The sequence below is a fragment of the Helianthus annuus genome, chromosome 9, assembly GCF_002127325.2.
Source record: "Helianthus annuus cultivar XRQ/B chromosome 9, HanXRQr2.0-SUNRISE, whole genome shotgun sequence".
In the NCBI taxonomy this organism is placed as follows: Eukaryota; Viridiplantae; Streptophyta; class Magnoliopsida; order Asterales; family Asteraceae; genus Helianthus; species Helianthus annuus.
In genome coordinates, this window is record NC_035441.2 from 48,737,198 (window position 1) to 48,747,388 (window position 10,191).

Consider the following 10,191-nt stretch of genomic DNA (forward strand, 5'->3'; position numbering starts at 1 on the left):
GCAAAATGATCTTATAACATCTATAAGATTTCATAAGCATGTGGGAAAAGTTGGTTTGGTTTCCGATTGAGAAAAAAATGTCTTTAGTATAATGATATAGTGTGAGCGTGTTTTAGGGATTAGGTCGAGTATGAAGTTCGTGGGCAAGAGATTCATTAGACCGATTAAGTTGCGTGTCATAAAATCTTGAAAATCGGGTAATAAAACATTTAAGGTGCGTTTAGGTATTTCGTGTATGGGATTTATGTAAAATAGATTGTAGGGTAAGAAATACGTTTTAATAAAACAATAAATTTTGAAATTTTGCATAAGTAGGAATTGTGACAAAGTCTTTAAAAAGAAAGTTTGGTAACGATCACCAAGGTAAGGGGAATCATCCCTAACCCGTTGGTGAGGTCGTTTTAAGAAAGGAAGGAGCGGAGCTAATCGTCAAGGTAAGGAAATCACTCCTAGCTTGATGATATGTCTCCATTTTGGGATTACGAGGAACGTAAATATAGTTGGTGACGTTTTTGAAATCATGCATATAAATAATATATGAAAAGGTTTTGTATGATGTGTGTGTATTCATTGCGGGAATAAATTTGAACTTTGAAAAGGAAAGATTGTATCGTATTATGCACAGGATTGATAATAGTAAAAATGGAGGTTTGATTAAGACTTGGATTGTTCCAAAACAGAACTTTTAAGTAAACCAAAGTGGTCGAAAGCTCTTTTGAGTTTGGGAAGCATGCTTTGGGCTAATTGATGGAATACTCTCGCCAAAATTTCGGTTAACGATATTCACCCTTCCGGTTACTACATGTTCCAGATCAATCAAAAATTTGAGACTTGGCGGGATTTTTGGAAATCAAGGAGTGGGACTAGTTGACAAGATGCAGGTTTTACCCCTAACTTGACAACATCATACCCTAAGTGTGGTTAGTACTCGTCGGGTCAAGAAAGTTAATTCCGACACGTTGACGAGGGTCTACTAGATTTGAAATGGAAATCCTCCATCAAGGTGAGGATTTTACTCCTAACTTGGTGGCAAATTTTGTGTAAAAAGAATAAGTGGATGAGAGTCATTTACCAAATTGTGGGTTTCACGCCTATTTTGGTGAAGTTATATCGTTTGTATAATACGAGTGTTTTTGAGTTTAACATAATCATGTAAAATGCCTTAGGAAAGGCGTATGTTTTGAAATAGTAACATGGGCATGAGCACACAAAAGTTGTTCAAGGAACTAGCACATAGAAGATGTTTTAAGAAATTAGCACATAAATCAAGTATGGTCGAGTATGGTGCTTAACTGTAGACTAGGTCAAAAGCATGACAATTTTCCTAATTCCCTATAGTTGTGGCTCTGATACCAATCTGTCATACCCCACCCGATGGCGGAAACATCGGAGTGAGACGAAATAGATTGCTCAAGACTTCATAACACTAAATTGCGACAAGTATTTAACAAATTTCATTTTATTGCTACAAGAATCAAATTTACATTATTTGAAATTGAATACAACAAGTTGAAACAAAATGAATTACATACAACAAGTATTTAAATTTATAATGCGTTTCTAGGTATCCTACTAAGTTCTGTGCATCATCATCATCATAATCCTGCAACATGTTTTAAAGTGTAGTTCAATACAAAAGTATTGGCGAGTATACAAGTTTTGAGTACTAGCATAATATAATAAAAGTTTGTCTCAAATCCAACATGGCAATTTATATACAAAGTTGTAGCTAGCATGCATAACTATAGGCCAAACCCGAGTGTCCACGAGAATAATGTGCACCCCTCGTCACCGAAGTGAACGAGACCGTAAAGTATAATAAGCATCCCTCGACACCGAAGTAATCAAGACCGTAACATATGTTAACTTAACAATATCTGTCGGGTGGTGTGCTACTCCTATAGCGCTATAATTTTTAAGGTGAGCTAGCTAAGTTAATGACAAATAGAGTGCATGAAAGTATTCTAGCATAAACAACCTAAGCATAACAAATAACATGTTTGGCGGATTGAGTGATTGAATATGTTTGATTCTGTGTATTGTGAATTTTTGATAGTTGAAACATGTTACACCCAAAAGTGCATTAAAGCGTAAAAAGGGTCAAGTATATTCACGGTTTGCGAAGAAATTTCCACTTAGTGAGTTTGACGAGTCTTGAGTTGTTGGAACACCGAAGTTACCAATTTTGGTTCTTGAACTTTTTTGCCTAAAGTTGAAAATCTTGGAGATTTGAGAGAGTTTGGAAGTAGTTTGGAGGTGGTGCAAGTGTTTGGAAGGTGTTAGAAGTTGGTATTTATAAGAGGGTTAAGTGGTTGGGGTTTAAATGAAGGTGGTTGAGAGTTAAATGAAGGTGGTTTTGAGTTAGGAGGTGTATTAAATGAGTTGGTTGGAGGTTAAAAGGTGGGTTTGGGGTATTAAATGAGTTGGTTGGAGGTTAGGACATTAAAGAAAGTGGTTGGGGAGATGAAAATTTTCATTTTTAGTCCTTGCACTTGTATTGTTGGTTATTTTCTGCTATAAAGGTGTATGCAAGTACATTATAAGTATGATACATGTATGAATGTGATTTCGAGAAAATATAATCTCGATGTATGTCTCGGTTTTAAATTAAAACGTGTATTTCGCGACTGATTACATATTATGCTTGTATGATTAAACAAGGTTGATATAAAAATACGATTTCCATTATGATCAAAGTCTCGAGATTACAAGGGTTGAAATGAAGTAAGAATACAAGTTTCTAAAAATAAAAATGTGAATACAACTTTCTAAATATGGAAAGTACAGAAAATGTGGAGCGTTACACAACAGTCATACATGTAAAGAGAAGGTTTCTTCTACTGTGATTGGGTCAAATAAAACAATGTAAGTTTACATATTTTTGTTTTGTTTTTTAAAATTTGTTTTGTATTAAAAATTTGAAATTACTAATAAAGAAAGTCTTCTTTTGTTATTGCGTTTTAGGATGCATCATTATCAGCTATTTTTTGTATATCGCATTTTATGATACCCTACATCATTATCAGCTTATTTTTGTAGTATTGCGTTTTAGCTAACTATCAATATTTACGTTAATCATAGACCTACTAACATTAATTTATGAAAACAATGAATAGTTATTGCATTTTATATATGGAACATATTAAACATGAATAACAAGCACATATCTTCATTATTTTTAGCTTTTTCCTCAATGTATATTGTATTATTGTGTTTTCTGTAAATATACCATTTATATGAAATGCTTTTTAAGGTAAACATTAAAGAAAATTATATAAAAGCAAAAGCACTATTTAAACATCATAATAATTTATAGATGATAAAAGTTATTATCAAATATGATGAACAAAACAACCATCATCACCTGTTCACCATCCTTACAATATCAAAATTACTTCTATCATCTTCATTCTAGTACACCACCATTAGCATGGGAGGGCGGGGGGTTGTGGGTGCGTGTGCAAAGTTATTTTGCATAACTACGTGGTCCGGATCACAACCGTACCGTCGACGCATTATCTTCAAGGTTCTGTGTCATCCGCTTGGACTGTGAGACGTTCGAGCATTTCTACAAGGCTATGGAGTCTCAAGTGCAGGACCTTGGTAAGGAGGACACGAAGCAAGTCGCCCTTATCAACTATCGCCACGAAGTTGGACGTGATTTCAAACACGTCTCAGAACGGCAAGATAAAGAGCATGGAATGACTCATTAAAATCAGACAACCAGTAAGATTTGTATGTCTTCCACCACAGCTTCACATTTTTTTATCGGACGGTAAACGTAAGTTCATCATTAAACGACGACAGCATAACCCGTGATAAGCACGTGGAAAGATGTTTCTAACAGCTAGGTGTATAGAATTCGCTCTATCCGATATTATCGCCATGTCGGGTATTTCACCGACACATTCTCTAAGCTTTGATAGAAACCATGTTCATGTCACACCCTGACTTTTGCGGAAGCGTGATTATTGGTGTGACTTCTTAATACCATTGCATATGATCATAACAACACTATATGATAAAACCAGTAGATTTACATCCATTAATTTAAGTTTAAAAGTAGTACAACATAATTGTCTGAAATAACGAGACCAAATTCAAGTTAGAAACCATAACATGTTTTAAGGAGTTCAAAAAGACTCAACAAAAGATTTTAAAACAACCCCGAGTTTAGGACCACGTATCTCGTCCAGGATTAAGATACACCTCCTAAACCCTAATGACTTGGATGACATCTTTATTCACAACGCAACTTAAAAACTCCAACGCCCGCCAGATCCATTTACTAATTCCCTGAAATACATGTAGTTTGAAAAATCAACAAAAGTTGAGCGAGTTCATGTGTAAGTGAGTATGTATAAACCTTTATAATGTGTCTGTATGTATGAAAATCCCTGGTATGTAGCAATAAGGAAAAAGAGATCATCATTGGGTTGCAAAGCTAATGATATGTGTGACGTGATGCAGGAAGACTCAAACCTAGCGGATTTGTGTGTCGGGCACTTAGTCACCTCATGGTCCACTCAGCGGACTCAGGAGTGGGGCTCGCTACACCCGAATAGATCTATCACTAATGTCCCTCGGTCCTACAACGAGGATTAATGGCCTTAAGTGTCATGCCCACCACTCACTTGCTCTAAGCGTCTAAACCCTCCTTAAGCTAACCATACCATTTATAAAAGCGTCTGTAAATGTGTAACATGTATTTTACCCCCGAAGTATAAAACTAAAAATAGTTAAGAGAAAAGGGGGACATGAACTCACAGTATTGCGTCTTCGGTACTTGTAACCCAAATCTCCTCAGCAAACACAACTACCTACAATGGTCTAACGTCTATTAGACGAACGGGTCGTGCCTTGTCTCAGTATTTATGTTTTTGAGTTACGTTTCTTATATTATTTCGAGGGATAATTATTTGTCAAAATAATTAGTATTTCAACTTAATCATATGCCGTGTTGGAATATTTGTTCATTCCATATCCTAGTACCAATACTTCTAAAGTATCTTATATACGCGTTTCCTTCCCAAGGATGGGATGCCGGAAATATATTTTTAAGTCCCTTTTAGAGAATATATATTTAACCATATTCATGTATGAAACCAACCTCCGATACTTTGTATTTTGTGATAAATATTATGACGAGTTTTATCTTTGAAAACAAAATCTAAAGTATACTAGTAAACACCCGTCTCGAAAATATTTACTAAGTGTTAGGATTTTCGGAAAATTTCGCCATGGTCTCCTTTGTAAATAGAGGTGTCCATGCTTCATAGCATATCATTTTCTTTTACATATATCCCGTAGATCGTTCTAAATAATCAAACCGACGTTTAGACATACAAAGCATTACTTACTTTATTTCAGCTTCATTACCCAAAACTGGACTGTTTTCGAGGATTTTTATAAAATAGTTAACCTTTTCCAAAAATTCCCAAATTTTCACAGAATGACTCATACGATCCAAATTTTACTGTGTAAATATATTAGGGTCCAGTTCGTTACCAATATTTTATAGAAATTTATTTACCCTACTGCAATCAGATTTGTTACTTTCTGATTGCCGTTTACGGAATAATTCACTAAAAATTAAATGTAAGTCCAATTGACGAAATTCCAGTTGGAGGATCATCATGACAATGGTGACCATCTACTGTAAAAATTCCATGAGTTGATTCTACTCAGGTTTCACGTTATGACTCCGAATACAACCCACTTTTTCTGCAGTAAAAACACAGCTTAAGCTGCTGTCCAAAAACAGTCCTTTAAAAATAGTAAACGACATCGAAAAATTACGATTCCAGTGCCATTTGCTCTGTTATTCCAAAATGCATATTTTAGGCTTCAGAAAATCAGTTTTTCGATTTATAATGGTCAAGTTACAGCCTGTTGAAGTCGGCTGAAAATGTGAATCAGCATGTTTATTTATTGTTTTAATCCATTCAATGTTCTTGTGAATAGCATTATACTACACATCAAACTACAAAACAAGATGATCAAAGGTTTAGCAAGGACTTACTACTAGCTTAAAGCTAGGGATGAATCTAAGTGAAGAAGATGATGAGAAAAAGATGATGAACAAGCAAGAACAAAGCCCTTTTGAAGTTCCACAAGATGCAACCTCCTTGAATCACCTTTGTAGCTTGAATGGAACTTGATAAATGGATGAAGATGGTTGTGAAGTGGTGGTGATGGTGAATTTGGTTAGGGGGAACCGAAATAGGGAGAGAGAGTGAGTTAAATGGAGTTATGTTGGAGAGTGTGAAGTTATAATGATATTCCATAATCCCATTGGCCATTTGGTAATCATGACTCTTATCCTTTGGCAACTAGATCAAGCAAAATCACAAAAGAAATCTAGGGAATATTTGTAATGATGACCGAAATTAGGTTGGGGGGGGTTAAGTGTAAAATTTTGGTAATTAGTAGGTGAATAATTAGGAGGTTAAGGGTATTTCTAGAATAGTGGGTGTATGTCATGTTTCTATAGTGTGTGGGGATTTTTGTGACTGTAAATAACTAAGAATGATAAAATAATGTTTCTGACCAAATTTTGGTGTCCCGGGTAATGTTTGGTTGTTCGGTTACGTATTGTTCCGTTAAAGTGTTTAATTGTACCGCATAGTGTCTTTTATGCATCTTTTTGTAACGAATTTTAATTCCAACACTTAGGAAAGCGTTCAGGACCATTTAGTCAATTCTCTGTATAACATGAGTGTCACACCCCAACCGATGGCGGAAACATCGAGATGAGACGTACAAACTGTTCAAAGACATCATAACACTAATTGTGACAATAATTAAAGTTTTATTCATTGATAACCAATAGTTTCATACAATACATGGAAATGAAAAATACATAACATAGATTGAAATTTAAATGTTTGATGGGTTTCTAAGCCATCCTAGCCATATTCTTGTTTTCTTGAATCGTCAACCTGCAGTATGCATTTAAAATACAATCAACAAATAATTGCTGGCGAGTATACAGGTTTGTACATAGCATAATAGAGTTAAATAGTTTATCAAATCTAATCCATGTGAACAACTGATATCAAATTAACTGTTATACTCGTAACGATGAAATCCACATGTCCAAACCATAGTTTAACGCAATTAACATAGCCTAACCCTCGAAAGGGTGGTGATAGAGTTAAAAGACCTAGCAATACCCATAATATACGGGAGGGGCGTTACAACCTACAGCGCTGCCATTGATAGGGGAGGCTTGCAAAGTTAATGAACACATAGTCATAGATGTTAACATTAGCATAACATAGATAATCAATAATCAAGTAGTTTCACAATAGTATGGATAGATTGTGCAAAAATTGTTTAGCATTGTGTTTTTGATAAGGAAATGCATACTACACCCAAAATGTGTAAAAAGGAAAATGGGTCAAGTATACTCACCTTAGAGTGCGTTGCGTATTTCTTGGAATAAGATTAAGAATAATAGATTTCCCCAAGAGGATGTGCACAAGAGAATTACCCTATTAAGTTTGAAAGGGTTTGTTAATTATTTGGGAATTTATATGTTACCAGATAACAAGGCAAAGAACATTAACATTTCTAAGTTATGTAAATCATATGCCTTATATTTTCTATGTAATAATATGTGACGAATAAATAGGTAAAATAAAGATTAATTCTACCAAATATCACAAATAGAATTACCAAAGTAAGAATATGTATAAAATTACAAAAATAAATAATCCAACATTAATCAATAATTCTATAAATAATAAACTTATTTATAAAATTCTAGTTATATAAAATAAATAAACCTGAAAAACAAATTAGATAATAATTCTGATTTAATTTTATTAAGAATTCTAAAATATATAATTATAAAATTCTGAATTAAATAAACAATAATTCTGATTATTAAAATAATTCTGATTATTTATATAAACTAAATAAATCTGATTTTTTAATAAATCTGATTTTATAAACTGAAATAATTAAATATAATTCTGAAATATATATATCTGAAAATAAATAATAGAAATAAAATTCTGAAAAATAATTATTTCAGATTTAAATAAATCTGTTTTATATTAATAATAATTATATCAATATATCTGTTTAATAAAAATATTAAATATAATTATATAAATAAATCTGATTTTATAAATAATAATAATAATCATCTGTTTTATTATAATGATAATAATAATAATTGTAATAATAATAATAATAATAATATTAATAATAATAATAATATATATACGGTAACGAGAATGATCGGAAAAACGAAAACGAGTCGGATACGTTACCGGACGACGACGAAGGTGGTGGCCGGAGATGGTGAAGACGATGGCAGGTGGTTCCGGCGATCCTCGGTTTCCCGGCGAAGACTCGTATCGGGTTTTGGTTCCGGTTTAGTTTTTTGATTTCGGGAGCGAGAAAGGAACGAGAAAGATGAAGTTTGGATTGGGTTTTATAATGGACTGAGGGTGTTCGGTTACAGAAACAGAAGAGTCGTCGGTTTCCGGTAATAACTTGAAGGGACGAAGAAGACGAACCAGCTTTTGGCGGTTAATGTTTAAATTCGCGTAATTAATGCGTGTTTAAATACAAATCATGATCAAGTTGTTAACATGTTGAGTCACAGACCAGTTGGTTTGTGCGCGTGTTGTCTGAGTCGTTGGTCATGGGTTCGAGTCCCGGGTCACGCATAATTCCCCCTTTCTTTTTAATACAGTTAGTTTCAACTAACTGGGTTAGCCACTAACTGAGTTTTCTGACTCAGTTGGTGCTGCCCTTTAGTAAACTTAACCTGGTTAGTCTTATTTAACCGGTTTCCACCAACGGGGTTAGATTCGCTAACGGAAATGCTTAAAAATCAATAAAAAAATTCAGAAAATATTTATTTACTTAATTTAAATTGTTATTTTATTTATCTAAAATATAAATAAAATAATATAAAAATCAAATTTAACCCAAACTTCAATATTTTTACCGAATTAGCGTATAAATTCCCAATTTTTGTACGGTTTAGGGTAATCTCTTGGCAACGATGAATTTAAGAGCTGAGATTAAGATGTAATTCCACTGTTTTTACGTGTTTAACATAGTTTCAACGTGTTTCACTTGCTTCAACAATGCATAGTATTTAAACACAAATATGGATAAAATCATGCATTTTCATTATGATTTCAAGTCTCGAGTACAATTTGGAATTTAAAACAAATACCACGAAGGTACAACTTACAAAAATAGAAAGTACAAGTAGACTTGCCAAAAATGGAAAGATTGAAAATACGAGATGTCACAGTCTCCCCTACTTTAGGAGATTTCGTCCTCGAAATCTAAGAGGAAAACTTTTGAAAAGATGACATCTAATGATTCAAAAAGAGGGAAATAAATGAGACTTTGATCATAATGTTTTTGTTTAGGAAAATTGATTTCATGTATGCATCACATAGCACATTGTTTTTCACATGAATTGCCAAATAGTTTCACATAGAATAGCATAGTATTGCACATAGAATAACATGGTGTTACACATAGAATATCATGTATAATGAAAGCAAGATAAATTTAGTTTGTTCACGAAGGAGTAATTATTAATTATTTTAGATTGCGATAATAACGTGCTTCGTGTTCCCAAACTTGAAATGAAGATAACGCTCAAAATGTAAATCACATGATAATTGAGATAACATAAAAAGAGATTCATCATAAAAATATGGAGTGTCACGGAACGTAACATAGACTATTCCAAAGTGAATCGAAATCCTTTTCGAATTAAGGAGACGTGCTTTGGCCTAATAGACAAACATTCTCATCGAGGAGCGACTAACGATGTTTGTCCTTCCAGTTACTACACGTCCTTAATCGATTGGGTAAATCGAAACTTTGGCGAGATCGAAAATCGAAGAATGGGACTAGTTAAACAAGATGCGAGTTTCACCTCTAACTTGATAACATCGTACCCTAATGTGGTTGGTACTCATCCAAGGATGAGGGTCCACTAGAATATGAAAAGGAAAACTCCCAACAAGGTTTGGATATCACTCCTAACTTGAGGGTAGATTTCGTGCAAAAATCAAAGTATAGCTGAGTGAAAATCATCACCAAGTGTGGGAATCACCCCTATCTTGATTAATCATTTCGATTGTGTTGTAAGAGTGTCTTCAAAGCTTCCAAGTGTGTATTGTGTTAGCCTTAGGAAAGGCTTGT